Raw genomic sequence first — 23,930 nt, 5'->3', positions numbered from 1 at the left:
ATTCTCATCTCCACACTATATATATATATATATATATATATATATATAAACATAGCTGAGAAACACTGTAAAAAAGACTGAAAGCAAAAACTCAGAACATGACATCACTGCCTGTATTATTTGAGAAAAGTCTTTGGTTTAGAAAAGAACAAAACTCTGTTTAGATTCTGAATTTAGTGGCCTAAACATACTGTTTTCTGTCTGAGCTCCCTAATCTCTGTGGATTATCATAAACTAAATGGCATATCCAGTGAAAGGAACAGCAGTATCTTTGGGCTGGCAGGCTGCTTGCGCCACTGTGTTAGATTTCCTATTCAAAATTTTAAAATGAACTTTAATGAGCCAATCATTTTGTTTTCAGATCCGATTATTTTCTCTACCAAGGGGTCACTTTTTACAACAAGTTCTTTCAGTCATACATCACAGATCCCACCTGGCCATTTCAGGGGCCATTTTGTCAAAGAAAGCATCTGGCTTAATTGGTTCAGGGAGGTATAGCTGGTGTATGTTCAATTGAAAATCCCCCCACATGAATTGCACTGTGGGGGAATTTTCAATTGAACATACACCAGCTATTTCCTGTATTTCGCCCATTATCCACATCAAGGGTAGCTGTATAAGCAGGGCCACCCAGACCTCCGTCATAAAGGCTTTACTTTCCTTGTATGTATACCAATATTTCTGTTGAGTGTATTGTAAATAGAGTTAAGCATTCCCTAGACTTTGCTTGAACTTGTTCCAAAGGTTTCATGTCTAAAAAGTTGTCATACTTCAGTAATCAAAGTCTAAAATCAGGTCCAAATCTGTTCATTTTGCTCAAAGGTTATGCTGTAAATTGCCGTATTTAGAGTAATTTGTTTGATCTGTTGGGGATCAGGTGAGTTTATGAAAGTTCATAACTTTTTTCTGACATTTTATGACACTAATAATTAAAAAAAAAACTTTTCTCTGCATTATTGTTTCTCATATCTAGAGTTATGCAACTGAGAAACATGAAAAAGTGATAGCCTGTGATTCAATCTTTAGGAGAAACTTGTCAAATCATGACAAAAGATATCTACAGATCATATCTACTGCACTTTCTATGCGGGCTTCCATGAGGGGGACTTATCAATTTGCCCTGCATTGAAAGCCTAAACACCACCCAAGAACACATGACTCTGCACATTAGTGATGGGATTTCCGGCTCTTTTTAGAGAACTGGCTCTTTCGGCTCGGCTCACTAAAAAGAGCCGGCTCTTTCGGCTCCCAACCGGCTCTTCAGGTTGTTTTGTTGCTTTAATGAATTAATTATCAACAACAATATAAAATTATGCACAAAAGGAATTAGTAATGTAAAAAAGGTGGTTTTCTTTATATATGTTTATATATAAATATTTATGAGGGCCCCTAGAGACGAAACACGTACAAACTCCAAAACGCATTTCTAGCGTTAACTGAACTTCCAACACAGAGCTACCTAGATCACTTAAATTACACAATCGAATGCATATGTCTATTGTTTTTGTATTAATACACAAACACTCATATATATATATATATATATATATATATTCAAATAACTTTAAAAAACTTCATTTACCTGTTACTACCACACACCCAATCCGATTGTTGGTACTTCCTGGCTTGTGTAGCCACTAGGTAACAAAAGCTCAATACTGCCCCTAGCATCCTGGAGCACTTCTGTTGTGTTCTGGAGTTTGTACGTGCTTTGTCTCTAGGGGCCACTGTAAATATACTTTTATTTATTCACTCCACATAAAATGTAATAAATAAATTATAAAATACAAAAATCAACTATTTACATTTCATACATTTCAACTTTTAACTACTTAAATTTTCAGCTTTTTCCTTTTAAACAAATTTAAAGTGAAACAACACAAAACACTGCAAACCACAACACAATAAAATATAAATTAAAATATGGGAAAAAAGAACGCCCAGATCTTTAATTAAGGGAAAGGTTGTCATTTAGAAATATTAATATCACACTCAACTGACTGCGTTTTCTCTTCCTATTGCACTGATGGGTGGACAGTTCTTAGGTGCATGTTGTTTGTGGAGCCGGCTCTATATATCCTTTTCTTGTAGACTCTACACTCTGCCTTTGTTTTGTCAACAAGATTGAAATAGTTCCAGACTTTGCTTCTTTTCTTGGTGTCACTCATTGTCTTTACTGTACCTTTCCAATGTGACGGTGTTGTCTCTTGTTGTTGCTCCCGGCTCTCTTTCTTTCCCTCTCCCTCCTGCTCTTGTTGTGTGCTACTGCTGAGTGTAACTACCGCCCCGCCCCCTCAGCTCAGCGGTGAGCAGAGGGGGGAGGGGCAAGCACAACGCAAGGCTCTGTTTGCCGTCTCTGCTCAGCACAAACACAAGGGTGACTTGCAGCGTTAAGCAAAAAAAGTGAAAGAGAGGGCAGGAGAAAGAAAAAAAAAAACCCATGGCTCCCAATATGGAGCCGGCTTGCATCGTTCACTTCAAAGATCCGGCTCTAAGAGCCATTTCGTTTGTGACCGACCCATCACTACTGCACATACAGTTTCTTAAAACATGCACGTTGTTTAATTTTACTTATCGGCACCCTATTATCTTAATCCCCTTTCCCAGATTTAGTTGCATTTGAACCAATGAGATAAGTAAGGATGGAGACTGCATTACAGCAATCATAATGAAAAAGTTCAATAAAAAGAGCAGCACATTCCCCACTCCCACCACCCAAAAATCAATCTGTTTTTTTTTTCTTGTCTTTCTTTTTTTTTTTTTTTACTGTAATGGGAGAGGAAGGATAGAGTTGAGGGCTAGGTCATCTTTTATTGTTTGTTTGTTAGTGGGATACTGTCCTGTGAAATCAATAAATTCAGCCACAGGATATGTGGACAAAGGGAAGAAAATATCTAACTTGGAGGTTGGTAAGAGTAGCAGTTCTTTCCCGAGCCACCGGCTTTTAAAAGGTTTACTGCTGCTTTGCTACTTTCTTTTTATTTCTGAATGCCTGTAGTTCATTTGTTAAAGCTTTACAGATTTTATTTTTACACACCTTTCCATCTTGTTGCACTTGTTGCTTCCTAATTACATGTGAAAAAAATGCTTTCCCAAAGCCATGCCCATAGCCAGATGGATTAAAGTAACATGGCTAATGTTACACCTTCTTATTTTTCACACTTTTGTTATTCTGCTGTTTGCTTGTAATCTCTGAAAAGGCTCCATTGAAGTCTGAGATACACATCATATATTTAGTCTATCCATCCATTCTCTTCCACTTATCCCTATCAGGATCTCGCTGGATGCTGGATCTATAGAAGGTACAAAATGGTAAGAGGCAGGGTACACCCTGAACAGGTCACCAGTCTGTCACAAGGCTAACACATAGAGACAGAAAACCATGTACACTCACAGTCTCACCTATGGACAATTTACAATCACCAGTTAACCTAACCCCACTAACTACAAGTCTTTGGACTACGTGAGGAAGTCGGAGAACTGGGAGAGAAAACTACGCAAACATGGAGAGTGTCATGGTCTGGGTGAGTGCCAGTGTTTTTCCTCCGAGCCGGCAGTTCCACCTCTGGGAGGAGCCACCGTGTTCCTGCTCATTGCTCGCACCTCTGGGTAATTAAGCCGTGGACTTATAAGGCCAGCGCGCTCAACCTCTTTTCGCCAGATTCTCAGCTAACCACATTCAGTGCATGCCACCGCTGTGAGTCTTAGCTAACTACCTTGTCTCACCTTGTGTCTCTCTTTCATAGCTACGCACCAGATTACCAGACGCACCACCATAGAAAATAAAACCACCATAGAACCCCCATCCGGACGCTCGACCTCCTGACAGTCTCACTCTTTTACTCACTCCACACACCTGCCTGCCTCCCTGCCTCAACGTCAGGAATTTCGTATTACTTACCACTCACCTGGACCACTCTCCCCTCCACGCCACCGATCCCCCTGTGCCAAGTAAGCAGTGCAAAGGAATATTCAGAACAAATAGCTGCCAGTATTCCTCCAGAACCATACCTGAACATATGTACTCTTGTTTCAGTGATTCTGACCCTTTCCCGGGTCCCAGCCATCCAGTCTGACTCTTCCTTTGGCCCAAACCACAGAACTGCAGTTTCCACAGTTGTAAAATCACTGATTGTTTACATAACTCAGGTAGCATAAGCGCCCCTTAGTTTTGGTGTTTGTTCCTAGCACAAGTTAAACACATGACTCCGTTTTCTAGTTTTGTTCGCTTGTTGTCAAAAAATAAATGTTGCTACTTATAAGTTCTCTGTGCTGTTCTGCGTCCTGCTTTTGAGTCCTTTTTCCTTCGAGTCGACCTCGGCCGTGACAGAGAGAACATACAAACTCCAGTATTTAAATGTACCTTGCAAAAAAAACCAAAACAAAACAAAAAGACAAAGAGATCCATCAACAGTAAGCTGGGCTAAAATCAAAGAGATGTTGTCTTCAGTTGGAGTTGGACTAGTTCTTATATAGCGCTTTTTCTACTCATCTGAGCACTCAAAGCGCTTTACACAACTTGTGCATTCACCCATTCGCACAAGCACATCTTTCTAAGTGCTTCATAGCTAACATTCACACACATTCATACTCCGATGGATGCATCGGAGAGCAATCTGGGGTTAGTATCTTGCCCAAGGATATTTATATGTATATATGTAGACTAGGGGAAGCCAGGAATTGAACCACCAACCTTCCGATCAGTGGATGACCTGCTCTACCACCTGAGCTACAGCCACCCATGTTGTCTTCAGGAAACAAACAAAAAAACCTAAACTTTTGTGCAAAATCTTTTAACATTGTAATGAGTACACAGGCTGCTTCATCGTGAAATCAAGAGCATAAAAGCTGTTGCTCATGCTAATGCGCATGTTTGTTTGTTTTTTCAACTCTATGCTGGCTGACGTATTTGTACTACTGTCTGTGTATAAAAGTGCTCTAGACAATATTATATTTGTTAATCTTTTTGGTTTGAAAAAAATATATTTTCAATCTTAAAAATATATTTTTTTGAGCATCACAAATACAACATATATTTACCATATACTTAAAATATATTTTGGCCAGGAAAAATGTATTTTTTTACCGTATGGGGTATAAATCTTAAATGGTCTTCTATAGCTTGAAAGAGCTACTTCTGTGCTTTAAAGTAAAGCTAACTTACAGTTGACAGGTTACAGCAATTTTCAGCTATATTTAGGTATGAAAGATATTAAGATGAGATCTCCCATTTCCTTCAGGATTACCAGAATCTGGAAAATAATAAGAGAATCTGATGGAGGCATAGTGGGTTAAAATCTGCAGCAGTAAAAGATGAAGAATAGTTAAGTACTTCTGCACTGCTGTGACAGTAAAGCATATTATACATAAGTGTCTTGTTCTTCCTTTTTTATGTCCGCCCTTCCTCAGTGTACAAAAAGAATGCATCAGGGCTGAGGTTAGTAATGTTTTTTTCCTCCCAATCCCTCTCCCACGCTCAAATGCCAGCAAGGAGGATTGGTCAATAAGATATGACATCCGTGTTGTCAGAGACGCTGCCCTGCCAACACAGACAAAGTCACGCGACTCCCCGAAGCGAAGGTGTCAGAAGGGTATGGCGTTAAGATCTTCTTGTGTGTTTGTCTCTGAATATTGTTCATTTCACATCTACTCATGTGAACAAGTGTACAGTCAGCGGAGTAAAAAATAAGCTAAGAAAAAGACTGCAGTGAAAGGAGTAAAGATCATTTCTTTCTTTTATTTTTCAATACCAAACTGTCATAAAACACATAGGTACATATAGAGATAATAATCTGTTCCCTTTTCTTTTTTATAACATACAAAAAAAAAACAAATGGGATGAGTACCTGAATACCCCCCACTCCCTCCCAATAATGTAAAAATGAGTATGTTACAGAGAAAATTAATTGACCCATACAAAAATGCAAAACCCATACAAAAAAATTAATTAATTAATTAAGTACAAATTACTTCTGAATCAACTGGGACAGCCATTAACTAAAATAAGTGAAAATAATACCACCTTTAGGCTGATGGGTTTACATCAGTCGAAAATTCTGGTACATCGGAATAGTCCTTAAGGACCTTTAAACTGAACCAAATAACAAACATCGCAGTTGTCCTTAAGATAACAATAGATGATAAGACTTTTCAGGCTCCCGTCTCCGTTTGAAGCATAGGTGTCAAACTCTGGCCCGCGGGCCAAACTTGGCCCGCAGCCTAATTACATTTGGCCCGCGAAGCCATACCAAATTACTATTAGAGCTGGCCTACTGGTATTATACAGCTGATATATATATTGTTTAGTATTAAACTTTGCTTGTTCCATATTCAGTTTTTCAGCAAAACGTGTTTGAGTCCATAAGAAAAGATTCATTCTTATATCTGGAGGAATAAATATATTTCAATAAATATTAGCGTTAGCCCGCGACTTTGTTCCAGTTTTGAATTTTGGCCCACTGTGTATTTGAGTTTGACACCCCTGGTTTAAAGACTTACCGAAACAGAATCAGTTCCTCTTATTAGAAAACTTAATTGGCATTACTCGCATTAGCCTTAAGAGAAACAGCATTAAGGTTTTAAAGTTTGTTAAACAGGTCCCAGGGTTTGTTGGTATTTTCCCACGAAAGAAGTGGCTTCCTCAGGTGATGAAAATCTCTTCTTCTCGCCGCTCCCCAGAGTAATCTGTAAGCGAGCTGTGAAGAGAAGCGTTGTAGAGGTCAGACATCACCGATCGGTACTTAGCTCGTTCCTCAGCGACTTCAGGCGTATAGTCCTCAAAGATCTGAACTGGTGACCCGCAATAGTGGAGCTTGCCTCGTTGCTTACAAGCCTCTGGAATAATCAGCTCCTTGGTCTGATACCGATGAAGACAAATTATTACCCGTCTAGGTCGAGCACCAGGTTGTGGTTTAGCAATGAGTGTCCTATGGGCTCGATCCAGTTCAGGGGGGGACTGAAGAATTTGTTCACCGAGTACTTCAACCAGAAGGTCAGCAAAGAAGTTTGTAGGTCTAGGTCCTTCTATTGACTCTGGGAGACCAATTATCCTGATATTGTTTCTGCGGCTACGGCTTTCTGGATCAATAGTCTTGGCTTTTAACTTAGTATTACTTTCTGCCAATGCTACACACCTCTCCTCCAGGGCTTGAAGTCGTTGCTCTTGTAGTTCAGCGTGGGATTCCAGCAAATTCATTCGCTGACCATGTTCTGTAATTGTTGTCTGTATCATATCAAGTCTTGCTTCTAGGGTCGCGAATTAAGTTTTAAAGTCGTCTGAGATGCTGGCTCTGTGCTCTTCTAGCATGTTGGCTATGCTAGTCAACGGCGCGCTATCCACTGTCGGAGAGGTGGCCGCGTCATCTACATTATCTGTCATAATAGTCGCCTTTTCTTCCTTGGCATTCGTTAAATATGTTTGGGTTTCAAATGCAAGCTGTTTCAGTCTTGGTTAGGTTCAATTTTCTGAAAAATATAAACTTTTAAAATTGTCGCTGTGAGGAGCTGAGACGGTACTGCCTTCACATGCTTCACCAAACCGGAAGTCTATCGAAAGGAGTAAAGATCAACACACACACCCCTTTGTATGCTACTGATATAAACCCTAAAATGAAAATTATTCCACTAAAACTGGGTAAAACTTTTATGCAGTTTTAAAATTACACCATGAAAGCCCTTGGTGCCGGTATGAAAGACAGTGCAGAGACAATAGCGCTCGTCTTAACTGCTTCCTTTACTTCCACCTCTGTGCAGAGAGACCTGGTTCTGGGAATTAAGCCAAGCTGCTGCGGGCACTGAAAATGTGACAGTCGTCTCACATGAATGATGTACAGTACAGTAAGATTTTTCACCCTATCGTCATGGAAACACTGATGAATTCTGGCCAATGTTTGAATACAACTTGCATGTAGGTCAGAGGCCCTGGGATCTCTTTTTTTAAAACTGCATATCCACACAGTACAGATCAGGACTGGGGGAAATGCGACACCATGCAGCTTTTTCGTCTTCACACTCATTAGAAACCATCAGATCTGCACTACACTTGATGGGGAGAAAAATCAGAAGTGGGCCAACTTGAGCTGCAGCCCTCGAGTAACTATGATGGAGCTGGCAGGTAACAGGAGGGTTGTTTTAATCCAGACATACTGAAAAACTGCTCTCTGAGTGGTCGCTTATGATCTGTTTGCAGAATTAGCATTGTCATTACCCCCATGCACATTCGCATGGGACGATCGAAGCCTGTGTCTTACTCAAATTCACCAAGCGGGAACCTCCAGGCCTGAAAATGAAGTTCAGTTCAACACAATTGTATTTATATATCAACTACAGTTGCCTCAAGGCGCTTTATATTGTGAGGTAAAGACCCTACAATTTCACAAAATTAATGTGCAATTGTCCAAACCTGAAGTTGTTTCTGTGGCAACTTGGGTCAGTCCCCACAGACTCCTATGTTGAAACACACGGTTTGGAGCAGGAATGTCAAGCTCATGTTAGATGAGGGCCGCATACAGCTCATATTGATCTCAAGTGGAGCGGAGCAGGGAAAGTCAACTTCCTGTTAGTGTAAAGACTTAACTACACATTTAATGCCTGGGATATCTCAATATAAGAAAAAAAGAAGTGCAATTTTAACAGAAAGTCTCAGTTTTGTTACACGATAAAGAAACACTGCTGTAGTAAACTAAGAAATGAATGTGTAAAACTACAGAAAACATTCTGACAGCTCATTGCCCAGACTGTCCTATAATTATAAAGTACAAAGTTTTGTTTATTCACAAAAAATGTTCTTTTTTTTTTACTTTAGACCCATTGTAGTAAAAACAAAACAACAAAAACCCCATAAATTTCTGTAATTGATAGATGAAAAAAATTAAGTGACAGAAAAGTTCAATTATTCACAATTACTTAATAGTGTAGTAGGTATGACCATGACCGGGGGGGTCATGCAGCAGGCTGGATTGGAGTCTTGGCAGGGCAATTCTGGCTCCCAGGCCTTATGTTTGACATTCCCGTCTTAGAGGGATTAAAATAATACATATATTTACGTAGTCTTGATAATGCAGATGGCTTCCGCTCATAACAAAATAACTACTAATAACTACTGCAGTCACAAGGCAATGGACAGCTGAAGCCAGGAGCTATCTGCTAGGCGTCACTTTCCTAATTCTAGCTACTGAACTGGAATGTACTTCCAGTACTTCATCTTCTGTGAAGTACAGAAAGGTGCACTGCACCCATACAGTTTATGGTTATATAGTTTATAGGTTCCTAGCAGTAGCAGTCCACCCTGTGGTCCAAATGTTCTCACTTCTGGCACCAGAAAATGATGGGTGATAAAAGATTTACTGACACCTGTGGTCACCCGCTACAGATTGATGGGTGGCACACAATTACTATGAGAATATTTAAAGACAAATGCTTTCTCCATACCCTCCAAGGGGGAAGGAGATTTAAACTACCTTTCTCCATGTCTGGTGCAAATTAGTCAGGGCTTTGTCAGGACTTCCAATGTGCCAATGTAGCCTTTATGGATCTGATTTAGAATCTGTGTAGACAAAGGGTGCACAGAACACACGCACACACACACAAAAAAAAAAACTTTGCAAAAAGAAACAAAAATCTTGAGACCACAGAGATGCTGTTTTGCATGGGACTAATTATCACAGGGCCTCCATGACTGGCAAAATATGGCAGGTAATTTGTTGGGAATTTTTTTTACCATGCGTGGCATATTTGCACAGGATTAAGATCCCAGACAAGCTCAGCAATCGCTGCAGAATACTAGAGTGCCCCATGAAATACTAGTCTTGTGCAAATAGTGCGGGATCCAAAGTAGTATAGTGCTGGGTTGAATAGCCTTAGTTTACCATTTCTTCTCTGTGTAGATATTATTTGTTCTGGTATAGGTTTATGCCAAAATTGACAGCTTAAGGAAGAATTTCATACTGAAGCCCCGACTGTGTTTTGAGGAATTCATGTGTGAGATCAGTTTTTATAATATAATTTTGAAAACCAAACCAAGTCTTTGAGCTTTTATTATCCCCGTGTGATATTGCTCCATATACCTTTCCATCTTCTGGCTCACTTGTTGCCTTTTGAATATACTGTTGTGAAAACTTCTATAAATGTAGGGAGTGCCATCAAAGTACAAGACAGAGGACACCTCTAAGCCCCAAATGCACCTTTCAGTTAATTTATTTGCATACAAATTATACTACTCCAAATCAGTTGATTTCCAGTGTGCCAAAGTCTGAACTGTATTTTATTCAAGTGGAATATTTTAGACATAATTATGAGAATTTACAAGTGTGACTGAAACTGATGCCAGGTTCACCATAAAAAAAATAAAACAAAGCCTACAGAGGACAGTCACTTCCACACTAAAGTGTGCTGTTAGCTTGTTGGAATCAAAATTACAGATTTGATTGGAGTGTTGGGATGCCATAACTATGGTCATCATGATATCAGGCTTTTACTTCTATTATTGACGGCATACTAATATCTTACTTTTAAAAGTTAGCATTATTGTGACACCCCAAGCTACAATATTGCAGTGGTGCTATCCACTTAGCAAAAATATACTGAAAAGACAAAGATGACTTGACTAGACATTAAGATTTGGACAAAAGATAGCAACTTTATACAGCAGCTAGGTATAATCCAGACATCATCTTGACATGTACATTTCAAGCTAAATGTAGGCAAGGCAAGGCAAGTTTATTTGTATAGCACAATTCAACAACAAGGTGATTCAAAGTGCTTTACAGAGACATTAGAAACAAAATCAAATAAAAAGCATGATTTAAAATTGATTAAAACAAGCAAACAAACAAACAAACTAATTAACAAACAAACAAACAAACAAAACAGTATATTATGTAACATAATCCTATCTTTGACTGCTATTCAACCCTCATGCACTTCTTTTTTTAATTTATTATCTAACCATTAAACCATATCCTCACTGCTGTACCATTTTTTTTACATCCTCATAACCAGCATCTATGATTATCAATATAAAGCAAGCATTTATTAACACTGAGAACACAAAACTTAAAATTGTAATTGCAAAATAATTTGTACTTGGCAATGATAGGAAACCTTGTGTGTGTGGGCCTAGCACATGTGTTTCCCACATTCACTGAAATGGCAGCTCAGGTGCCTTTAATTTTAACATATAGCATATGTGCAATCTTATGCTTTTTTACCATTTCCGTTTCAAAGACCTGCGGGTCTGCAGACAGTTCTAGTGACAGTGTCAAGGGCTCCCTTGAGCCCCCTTTAAACTTGAAACATGTTCTGTGTATTTTTTACCAGGACAGTGTTTAACATGGAAAGTGTTTCATTGATCTGTGATTTGGCCCTCTGTGGTGATCTAAAATCCTTAGAGGCTCCTTACATCTATATCATGTACAAAATGTGGATCACCTGTACAAAATTATAAAATGTTTAAATATTTTCATTTTCATAGATTTTACTTTTTTACTTTTCGTAAAGTCATCAAATTTCAGGCTAAACGAATGATGCAGGTTATTTTTACTGCTGTCAAATGTCAAAAAAAGAGTCAAGTGTGTCAGTATGTAAGTGCTAAAGGTGTGTTAGAAAGCTAAACAACAGAAATAATTTGCACTAAAATCTTGATTTCTCTTTCCACTTTCAATATATATTTATAAATAAAGGTACATTTTAAAAAGGTAATGACCAGCTGATTAAATTATCACAGAAATCCAGGGATAAATTCAAGTTATGGTTCAAAGTGCAGTGGCATGAAAGCATGTATTTTCACTTACAATGTCCTGTATTCATAGACAACATATAGTAATTCAATAATTTGTTGATTCCTGTGTTTTATAGGAGTTATGGTGAAAACTGACAAAACTGCAAAATGAAGATGAGGATCAGGGCAACGGGTGTATCGTTTTGGCAATGTTTTCTCACAGGTTGACATTAGACATACTGGCTTGTCACAGAAGGAAAAAATATAGGCATGTTATTGAAAGCTGTATCTCACTTAGGAAAGCCTGCTTCTAGTGCATGCATGTAAACTGTATACATGCATGCACTAGAAGCATGCATGTATACATGCATGTATACATGTAACTGTAAACATGTAATCACATGTATATTGCAGGGCTGTATGCATGAGGGTAAACTGATGGCTAGATTGATATGGTGTGCTTTGTTTTTAGTTCTGAGGTTTGTTTTTGCTTAAAGAAAAAAATGACCCATTTATGTGTATGTGTGTAAAATAAAATGTATCATCAAGAAAACTAAAAAGTCCAAAGTTCAATATTTTTGTCTTTTCTTTATGACAGCTTGTACAAACTAAAGACCTTGAGGCTAAAAAGTTCTGTATGACCCTGTAATAATGCAGCACTCACCTAAATTAATTCAAAACAGCAAGAGAAGCAATTCTGAAAAAGCAAAAACGTGTGATTGGTAGTGGTGACTCATGCTTGGTCTGATCAAATCAAGAGAAAGCAGAACTTTGGATTTCAGTTTTAAACTGTTTAAAGCCATTATAGTCAGGCTTATCTTGGTCTCTTCTCATATGCCAAGTCTCCAAGCTACTCACCTGCAACTCTTCTCTCTGGACGCTGGTCTCCATGCCAAAAATCATCAGCTCTTCTGGCAATTTGTTACTCCAGGCTCAAAACTACTCACTGCCAATGTTCCCTCTAAATTTTCATGTGTCTGAGCGAACACACAAACTCCCTGAGCGGTCCCTTCGACCACTGTGAGCAACATTAGACGTGTGCACTGTGGTCATGCCAACATCGAATCCATCCAAGTTACATGGTTAATTAAAATAATCAAATTACAGCATTTACATTTATGTTAGACTATTTTTGATTAACTGCTTTAGCCCACTTAAATGAAAATTTAAAAAAAAAAAACATCTTGTTCATGACTTTGTGTAGTATGTTCTAGAGATGGCACGATACCACTTTTTTATGTCCGATACCGATACCGATATCATAAATTTGGATATCTGCCGATACCGATATGAATCCGATATAGTGTGTTTTTTAATCAACAAAACGTTTTTTTAATATCTTGCTGCATTTTGTATAAGTTTATACTCAAGTTTAAATAAATAACAACACTAAAGCTATTCTGTTATACCTGTATGTAAAAAATACACTGCGTCCAAAATATGTCATAGTTCAGCAATACTGATCAATCTAATAAAGTTAAACCTGCTCCATCCTCCCTATTCTGGTATTTTAAAGAGTACTTAGAAGAAATTTTAAGCAACCTAACTAATAGGGTTGCAAACTCCCAGCAAAAAAAAAAAAAAAATAGGGAACCACCCACCACCTCATGATGCTTAATCGATGTAATCAAATTTAATTTGATGCAGGGGGAAAATGCACAAAAATAAATTATTTTTCAAGAATAATTAAATAGATTCAACATCTTTCTTCAACAGAATTGCAGACTGCACAGATGGTATCTTCCCAAAGGAAAAAGTACTATAGCTTACTAGGGTATATTAGACTTAACAGTTACTATATACAGTAATGGACTTCTATATATTTTACACAAGATTAAAACTTTGGGTGTAAGAGTCAGATAATTATTTATTAAAAACTAGACATTTTAAATGAGAATAAGAAAGAAAAGTATGTCTTTGTGCCCCCTTTTCCCTGCCAGGGGGCCCTATCGGCCCCCCTGGCTAAACTTTGCTAGATCCGCCCCTGCACAATTACCAGCCGTCAGCTACGTAGAAAAAGATCCTGGTGTAGAAAGTAATATTAAATAAATTCTAACAACAGCTTATCAAGCTTAAACGTGCTGCTGTTGTTCAGCCGCTGGTTTCCTCTTTCTGGTGAGAAGTGGGCCAAAAACTAAGAAGAGAGACGGACTCGCGACAGAAAAGCCGATCAGCTGATCATTAAGCTGTTTCACGATTGAAGCAGCAGGAGAGAGAGAGAGGCAGTCGCTCCAGGTATGGTTGTTAAGCTTAACGTGGGAACGCTTTACAGACATTCAGAGATGAACTTACACACTTGCTTTACTTCTCTCTGGGAAAACGTCCTCATAGATGAAATGCTGGTTTGCTAGCAAGGCTACAAATACACACAGGGGCTCTATCACGTGATGCACACTGCTGCTACGTGCTACGGTTATGAGCCGAGTTATGCCGCGTAGCAAGTTTTGTGAGGTGCTTTTTTGATATTTAATGGATCGGATTACATTTTTTATTTCTCGCCGATATCCGATCCAGTAATTTGGGTCAGTATCGGACCGATACCGATACGTAATATCGGATCGGTCCATCTCTAGTATGTTCACACTATTGGCAGTAAAAATAACTCCAATTTATAAACACAACTTTCTTTTTTTTTTAATATAAAGCTCTGACTTGTATTACGAGTCTGTGGTCTCTGAGAGAGTCCTGTAACTCTTGTCTGCAAAATACACCATATAATGACCAATGTTGGGCAATTAATTATATAGTTACTTCTTCAAAAAAGTAACTGAGTTATGCAAACAACAAAGTTTGTTGCAGTTATTTACACAAAAATGCAGCCAAGGCGTTTTTTAAAATAAACATTTCAAACTATTTACAGAACAAGCAGCTGTTCTGCATCAAATTTGATGCCACACAAATTATTTGTGCCACTACAAAAAATAATTTCTGTCCACTATGAGATAAAGGAGAACAACAGCCTGATACCTGCAGGCCTGACAGCAGGAGATATCACTCCTGTAACACCTGTAACATTCAGCAGTCGCCTCATTGTTCTGACACACACAACAAAACTATTGACTACACTACACACTAACTACACAAGATTTTTGCTAAACGTCTCAAATCTCTCACATCTCAAAACACCGACGTCACTCCTAAAACTTCCCCCTTTCCTAAACAACTAAATGCCATGTTGCCATATCATTTTTTGATTGGTTGACATGGTACATTTTTCCACCAATAGGAAAGGGTGGGTTTTTTTTGTTTTGTTTTTGCTCACAGGCATCGAGTGCTTTCGAGTGTTTTCCTTATAAAACGCAGTTTTTACCGTTTCTTCCCGCAGTAAATATAAACAAAGATAGTATTCAGGAAGGAAACCAAGCATTGTAGATATTTTTATCATAACTCTGGTTTTACGTGGCCTATCAACACAATGTAAAAACTGGTATAAAGACCACACTTTTTCTGTTCCGTCTGTCCTGCTCACATCTCCAATGGTTGTACACGTTGTCATTAATGTGGCTTCACCCCACATCAGCCACGCCGCTTTGCTAGCTAAAACACCGGTGTCGGCACATAAGGACGCTGTCATATCCTGTCAACGACGTTGATTAGCTGCGTATATACGAATGTGAATCGCATTATTGGCTGGACTATGGGATAAGGTGGCATCGTTCTAATGCCATACGGGAGCAGCCAGTCACTTACTGACTAACACTGCAAAACAGAATTGTTAAAGTATTAATTTTAATTTCAATTCGGTTTAGTTTTTTTTTTGTGCGCAACGCAGATTTTCTGTGCGCAGAGACTGTGCCAGCAGTGCGCAATTGTGCACGTGCGCAGCTTAGAGGGAACATTGCTGACTGCTCTTACCTGCTGCTGACTTCTCTGGATCACTGGAAACCAGGTTGGAACCAACTCACCTACTCCTCACCTGGACGCTCACTTGGCAATTCCTGCCTTCCGAGCCTCTCACTCCACTTCCGTATTGACCCACTCAAATTCTAACCAATCTTTCCAGTGTCTCCTCGTCAGAGATTCCCTCGCCACATGCTCACGTCTCGCCATTGTTATTCCTGTATTTTCAAATAAACTACTGAAAATCTTATTCCACTCATTACTTTTTACTTTGCTAGAAAAATTTAAGTAGGAAAATGTAGAAATAAATTGAAATATGCACAGATAGATGTAAATACAGTATACAAAGCAAAAATAAAGTCACTAAAATATCAAGAGGAACATTTCTGGGTGACATAAAAAATACTAACCTTCCAGAGTCTCAGCATTATCCTAAACAACCACCTGCCTGTGATGGTCTCAGTCAACCACACAGCTTGGACTTAGAGGTTTCTCAGTCCACAACACAGACTATAGATTTTTCTCTCCAGGCTCTAGGCTCTGCTACTCATTACAAGAGGGAGGCGTGACCTTTGGCTTCCTACGTGTTTCCCCTGAAACTTCTCTCGCCAGGTGACCGACCTTCCTAAATTCTCCTAAGTTGCCCTCTGCCTCCTTGATACTTTCAATCCAACAGCAGTGGCCTTCCAACCAGCAAGGCAGGAACCCCTCCTCATATATCTTCACCATTGCTTATACCAAACAACCTTGTTTGTTCTCGCCATCTATTTGTGATGTGTCAGACATCCCTGCAGCATCCACAACTCCATGTGGTCTCATTCCCTTTTCCCCCTTGGCTCACCGAGTGTGAAAGTCTAAATTGTAATTGTTACCAGTCTCAAACAAAAGGAGTATATTGAAAACTGTTGCCATGATTAAATCGCCTCTCGTAATGAAATTTCCTCTTTAAGCTGTGAGCCTGTGTGAGATTTTGGTAGAGAGGAAAATTTGTTACTTTTAACAATAAGAAGGTCAGGTAAAACGTATTGAAAGTTTGTTCATTTAGTTTCAGATTCTCCTTCGAGATGAGTCATCTTTTAAAAAAGGCACATTTTAAGCTTCATTTTCTTGTCTAGTATCACATTTATAAGCTTTTGCCTGCTTCTTGGCATTTCTAGAAATCAGTTGATTGTTTTTTTTTTTTAAAGTCAGTCTCAAGTCAAAGTCAGTCAGGTTCAATCAATACTGGCCGACACATTTGAATGTCTGCATTTCCATTTTTGATTTTTTGACGCTAGCCTTACTGTAGTAAAGGTTAAGATGATTGATGACAGTCATCAGTCAGTGGTATGAATAAATATGCCTTATTCGGATAAATATGATTGCTTATTGATTTATTTTCATTTAACTGTGAGGTCATTAACAGGAACATTGAAGAGAGCTTATCATTACATTAAGAGTGCATTGTCTAGTCCTGTAACGTGTAATAAAAGCATTCACCCTATTTTACGAACCTTTATCTTCTTGTCTCCCAATTATTGTATTTAACCCTGCTTTACATAGCCTAACATTTCAGACTCTATTGAAATATCTGAATGCACTCTAATAACCGGCAATCAAAGTCTTTGTGTCATCAATGCCATGCTCCCTGCATCTGACTGTAAAACAGAAATGCTTTATTCATAGCCTTGTTCATATGGGAATATCAAGTAATGAATAGCCATTCCTATGGCCTTGTTTGTTTTTTAGCATTGAAAACTGTTTCATAAATTCTGAAAATTAATTTGTAAGTGTAACACTTCTGGAGTCGTTACAGTATACTAGGACCAGTTAGGTTCGACTACTAGAGTAGCAATGAGTGTAATAAAGACCACAGACCAGAAAATAAATTTAAGTTGCCGGCTTATTATTTTGTGAAGACAGAGAATAGACAGTTAACACACATTACATAAAACATTCAACATCACACATTTAAGGAAAACAAGATATTTTCTTTCCCCTTTTTGTTCACTATGTTCTGTTAGTTTATCCTATTTATCTCAAAACCTTTTATTTGGCTTTAAAAGAATGTGATTTTCAACCTAGGTTATTGTTTTATTTATTTCAAGTTCTAAGTTCAAGTTTATCCTTCGATCTATTTGCATTAACACTGTGTTATTTCAAATCAAGTTCAGTTCTTTAGGGCCAAGATTTAATTTAATCTTGGTCTAGGTTCACCTTTCAATTTCAACCAGTTCTTATTTTGTTTTAACCCAACAAACTTATTTACATTTCCATTAACACCATTACAGCATTAAAATGTAAAGTTGACCAAAGTAAAATACAAAAACATGTAAAAACTGAAAACAATTCAGCAAAAGGCTGAATAATCCCCTTAAACAAACAAATAAACAAAAGAAAGTTGTCTCTGTGTCATTTAACTGTTAATCCTGGAATTACTCCAAATGATTATCCAGTGCTTTGAAAGTCCACTGTTCTTTTGCAGAGGTGTATGGATTAATCCTACCAGTTTTTTTTTTCAGCGAAAAGCTCAACGTCCACCAGGGGGCGTGTTCCCTTTTCCTGCTCGGTACAGTTCAATGGGTCCGTGGGTGGCTCGCCATCTTGTTTCTCACTCAGCGGATCAAACTCCGATTCTAGCTCGGCATTTCCCGATCCAAACCTTAATGGCCTACCATAACAACAAAATAAAGTGCATAAACATTCGAAAATAACACACGGGTAGCCCTTAAATAACAGTAAAAGTCCATTTTTCCAACTTATTTAGCCGTAAATGAGGTGACGCCAATATGGCGCGCGGAAACACCGTCAAAGGCCTTTGAAGTACAGCCTGTGTGTCGGTTAAGCACGAATCCACCGTTTTTTAACATAAAACATAAATCTGCTACCTTGGCTCTCCGTTTGCATGAAATGAGCAATATAATACAACAAAACATTTCTTGCATGAAATAAAATACAATTTCTGAACTCACCAAGTCCCGTTCGGTTATGTTTACAACGTCACCAAGGCAAGGAGAGGTCGGAAAAACAAAAATATATTCTCCAGAGTACAAAAATGGCTTTATGTAGATTTCTGGCTTGTTTTTACTATTTTTTCACTCATTTAGGCAGCAGCTCTGCAAGGACTGTCTGCATTTAGTCTGCATTACTTCCGGTTGCGCCATAAGATGGCTGCACCGACGAGAGCTCCCAGTCATCTCAGCAAAAATGTTATTATTTATTTTGTTCTGCTTTCAATTTCTGTGCGCACAGCGCGATCATACACTCGGTATGACAGACAAACGCTTTTGGAGCTACGTTCGTCAGCCAGTTCGGACTTTACAGCGGGCTTCGACTCCGTGGACGCTCTGCTGCCTGGGATCCTTTGTTTACTCGCGCGACGTCGAGGGAAAACAAAGAGGGGGAAACGTGCCGGAGTTTTGTGCCGAACGCGAAAGAGAAACAGCAAGCCACCTCTCCCCAGCATCCTGCTTGCGAATCTCCAGTCTCTGGACAACAAACTTGACGAGCTGCGTGCACGGATTAAACACCAACAAGACATCAGGAACTGCTGCGTTCTGGCCTTCACAGAGACATGGCTGGAGCCCAGCGTCCCCGACTGCGCCATCACGCCGGATGGATTCACTGTTTACCGGGGAAACCGAACGAAGGACTCAGGCAAGAAAAGGGGAGGAGGGGTGTGCTTTATGGTTAATTCCTTGTGGGCTAGAGATGTGTGTATCTTAAAAACTTACTGCTCTCAGAGCCTCGAACTACTGACCATTAAAGTCAGGCCTTTTTACCTCCCGAGGGAGTTCAGCTCAGTTCTCCTCTCAGCTGTTTACATTCCTCCACATGCTGATAAAACTACGGCTATGGACGAACTGTATGACATCATTACTGGACTTGAGAACAATAATCCAGAAGCTGCCTTTATTGTGCTGGGAGACTTCAACAGAGCCAACATGAAGAAGGTTCTCCCCAAATACTATCAGCACATCTCCTTCCCCACAAGAGGTGATCAAACATTGGACCACTGTTACACTCCATTCAAAGAGTGCTACAAACCCCTCCCCCGCCCAGCTTTTGGTAAGGCAGACCATTGTTCCATACTGCTGCTGCCTGCATACAGACAAAGACTGAAACAGGAAAAGCCAGCTTCCAGGGTTATTTACAAATGGGACAGTGAGGCTGAGGAGGTCCTGCAGGACTGCTTTGAGACAACTGACTGGCAGATATTTGTGGATGCAGCTGATGGCAACATCAATGAACTCACAGACTCTGTCATTGGATACATTGGAAAGTGCATGGATGATATCATCACAAAAACCACTGTCCGCATATATCCAAATCAGAAACCCTGGGTAAATAAAGACGTTCGCGCCAAGCTAAAAGTGCGGACCTCTGCCTTTAACTCTGGGGATGCTGATGCTTATAAAGCAGCCAGGTATGACCTCCGAAAGTCCATAAAAAAGGCCAGAAAGGACTACAGGGACAAAATGGAGTCCAGCTACCACAGCTTTGACACCAGGCGACTGTGGAATGGACTGCACTGCATCACTGACTACAAGAAGGTCAACACAGTCAGTGTTCAGCCCACTGCTTCTCTCGCAGACGAGCTCAACAACTTCTATGCTCGTTTTGATGCAGACAACAGAGAGCAGATCCTCTACCCTCAGGAGGACAGTGAGGCTGCAACTTTAACTCTTAGAACAGAAGCTGTGAGATGGACCTTTAAAAAGGTAAATCCTCACAAAGCTCCAGGACCAGACGGCATCCCAGGCCGGCTACTCAGAGTGTGTGCAGACGAGCTGGCAGAGGTGTTCACCAACATCTTCAACCTCTCCCTGAGGCAGTCAGTGGTCCCCACGTCCCTCAAAGCATCCACCATCATTCCCGTTCCCAAAAAATCAGTGGTCTCCTGTCTGAATGACTACCGTCCTGTTGCACTGACATCAGTCATCATGAAGTGCCTGGAGCAGCTGGTCAAAGGTCACATCTGCTCCTCCCTCCCTGACACACTGGACCCTCTTCAGTTTGCCTATCGGACAAACAGAGCCACAGAGGATGCCATCGCCCTGGCAACGCACACCACCCTCACTCACCTGGAAAAAGGGAATACATATGCAAGGATGCTCTTCATCGACTACAGCTCTGCATTTAACACCATCATCCCCTCGAAACTTGCCACGAAGCTCGTCGACCTTGGGCTGGGAACACCGATCTGCAGATGGATTCTAAACTTCCTCACAAACAGGCCCCAGGTGGTGAGAGTTGGTAAGCACACCTCCTCATCACTCATCTTAAACACAGGTACGCCACAGGATTGTGTGCTTAGCCCCCTCCTATATTCCCTGTTCACACACGACTGTGTTGCTAAACACGAGTCCAACACCATCATCAAGTTTGCTGATGACACAACCATCATAGGCCTCATCACAGGCAATGATGAGACGGCCTATAGAGAGGAGGTGATGGCGCTGTACGAGTGGTGTCTGGAAAATAACCTGACTCTCAACATCAGCAAAACTAGAGAGATGATAGTGGACTACCGGAAACGACCAGTCAGAGAACACCAGCCCATCCACATCAACGGTGTCAAGGTCGAAAGGGTCAGCAGCTACAAGTTCCTTGGAGTCAACATCACCGAGGACTTCTCCTGGACCCTTCACACAGACACTGCTATCAGGAAAGCTCGCCAGCGGCTCTACTTCCTGAGGAGGCTGAGGAAGTTTAGCATGAACGCCAACATCACCTCAAATTTCTACAGGTGTACGATCGAGAGCTTGCTGACGAGCTGCATCACAATTTGGTACGGAAGCTGCTCTGCCAGCAGCCGTAAAGCACTACAGAGGGTGGTGAAGGCAGCAGAGCACATCACTGGCACGAGGCTTCCTGCCATTCAGGACATTTACCTCCAGCGATGCCTCCGTAAAGCACACAGCATCATCAAGGACCAGAGCCACCCAGCACATCAGCTGTTCTCCTTGTTACCATCTGGCAGACGTTACAGGAGTCTGTCTGCTCGGACTACAAGACTTAAAAACAGTTTTTACCACCAAGCCGTACGACACCTCAACCACAACACTTAAACACACACAACACAGCACTCAGAAGCTACCCTGCAGCTTCACAAGTACTCTGTTTAATCTGCACTGGTCACTTCACTTTATTGTCATTGATATTTATATTTAAAGTGCAATACTGTAATTTTCTGCTGCTCATTCCTGTGCAATATCCCATCTACCCTCCCGTCATATTTCTTTCAAGATTTTCTTATTTAATCACTAGTGTACATATATTTATATTTATAGATACATATATATTTAGTCATCTTTTCTCTTTTACCATGTCTCTCTAATATTTTGCTCCTTACTATTTTTATATTTTATTTTATTATATTTTATTATATTTTCTCCTACTATATCATGCTGCTAAGTGACTGCTGCTCGTAAAACACATTTCATTGCAATGTTGACCCTGTGCTAACTTGCATATGACAAATAAAACTGAAACTGAAACTGAACTGAACTGAACATTTCTCCCTCTCTAGCATCAAAAAGAAGGAACAACCCGATTGGGTGTGGCTATCACAGGAGTCACGCTGCAGCGTGCCCTTTCACAATAAGAGTCTCAACACATATTTTAGCCATTTTGCCTGAATTAACATAAAAAACCATGAATTAGCAAGTTTTTTACCCTTTTAACATGTTGTTTTTAATGAATTTTCTAACCATTACGATCTATTTATTGACTATTTATCACCTGCAATATATTTCTTATGACTGTTTTTATTAACAGGCTTTTATTTATTGACAGCTATGTTAACCAGGATTACATAAGGTTTTATTAAAGTTTTTATTGATGTTTATAATCTAATATATAACAGCTCATAAAGAATGATATGCATTATGATGTCAGCCTCCGTAATCCTTCAGAATTTCAATGCTAACTGACAAAGTGTTTGATAGATCTGAGTTCAACATATTATAAATTTTACAATCTGGGAACACTCTAGCCATTATGCTAACATAGACTGGGGGTGTGGGTCTGTTCTGTATGCTTTAGTGTATTAAGAATTCTAAACAAAGTCTAATATAAAGCAAACCTTCTGAAAACTGGTCAGTAGAACTCAAATAACAAGCTGACTACAAAAGCAAGCGAATACGATCATTTCCATCTGCAATAATTTATTTGAACTGCAGCATTTGATGTTCTGTTCAAACAGAACATGGCTTATTCTTTTTGAAACTATGTTAGCTAGCTTCTGGTAATGTCTGTTGCTACAAGCATTTTTTTTCCATGGATATCTAGATTCTAGCCTTAATTACACCACCTAGAAACCCAGCTTTACAAATTAATCTATTGGAAAAAAATGACTTTAGATTGGAAATGATTTGTCAATCTCCTGGAACAGGTGTAAATGTGAAGAAGGGATGTTGCCTTAAGTGAGGATGTGAACTCACTTATGGCAAAGGAGCAACAATCCATATCATCATCATCACATTCATCATTCTACTACTCTTCCCTTATATCTACAGAAATACCAACATAGTGTGGAAAGACAAAATATAACTCTTAAAAGCAAGTTGGTAGAACGGGGCATTACTATTTAAAAGGAAGCCACTGATTCTACCAGCCTTATCTCCTCACGCAGATCCCTCCAAAGCTGAGGGGCCCTGGTGGCAAAAGCACAGTCACCTTTAGATTTAAGCCTCAACTTTGGAACAGCCAGAAGGGCCACACATGAGGATCTAAGGCTGCAAACTGGCTCATATGGGGTCAACATTTGTGCTCTATAGCTTGAGGCCAGAACCAGATGTGCTTTAAAAGTGATCAGTAAAATCTTAAAATCAATTCTAAAAAAGTCCAGGGAGCAAGTAAAGAAAAGCTAGAATTGCAATGATGTGATGCTGTCTGCTAACCAGTGCTGCTGCATCCTCAGTAGTTGATTTGGGCAATTGAAGACAATGCATGATCAGTTCAGAACTTATAAGTTGCTATGTCCACCACTCGTTTTACTATATTGTGGCGGAGGTGTGGTCCCGGGCGCGGCTGCAGGGGAGGAGTGGTGCGGTGAGCTCAACGGGGCGGTGCTGGAGACGCAGGTGAGAACAGCTGATGGCGTTTTGGACTGATGATGCTTTCCTTCCCCTTTATAGTGAGACGGGAGAGGAGCGGAGGGGGGCTGGAGATCAGCTTAGACCGACAGCTGTCAGACTGTGGTCGGTCATAACAAACAACAGTAAATAAACTTGGCATCTGAAAACAAAGACCTGGGCGTGTGTGTGCCTGTGTGTAGTGCATTTCACATATATAAACCTTGGTGAAAAATTTAAATGCACAATTTCCAAAGGAATTCTGTATTTTATGTCAGTTGAATAGCTAAAAAAAATCCCCCCAAAGAAATCCAATT

The 23,930-nt window shown here is 39.8% G+C and overlaps 1 long non-coding RNA gene across 1 annotated transcript; it reads right to left on the bottom strand.

Annotated features, from left to right (window-relative positions):
* Positions 1 to 17,420: 17,420 nt before the first annotated feature.
* LOC146492073 (uncharacterized) lies at positions 17,421 to 18,672 on the bottom strand. The gene is made up of 2 exons (XR_014872506.1): positions 18,508 to 18,672; positions 17,421 to 18,206 (listed from the first exon to the last, which is right to left on the bottom strand). It is a non-coding gene; the product is annotated as an uncharacterized LOC146492073 (long non-coding RNA).
* Positions 18,673 to 23,930: the final 5,258 nt, after the last annotated feature.

Source organism: Neolamprologus multifasciatus, chromosome 23 (genome assembly GCF_963576455.1).
Source record: "Neolamprologus multifasciatus chromosome 23, fNeoMul1.2, whole genome shotgun sequence".
NCBI lineage: Eukaryota > Metazoa > Chordata > Actinopteri > Cichliformes > Cichlidae > Neolamprologus > Neolamprologus multifasciatus.
Note: the sequence above shows the minus strand (reverse complement) of the source record. Positions and strands in the feature narration are given on the sequence as shown.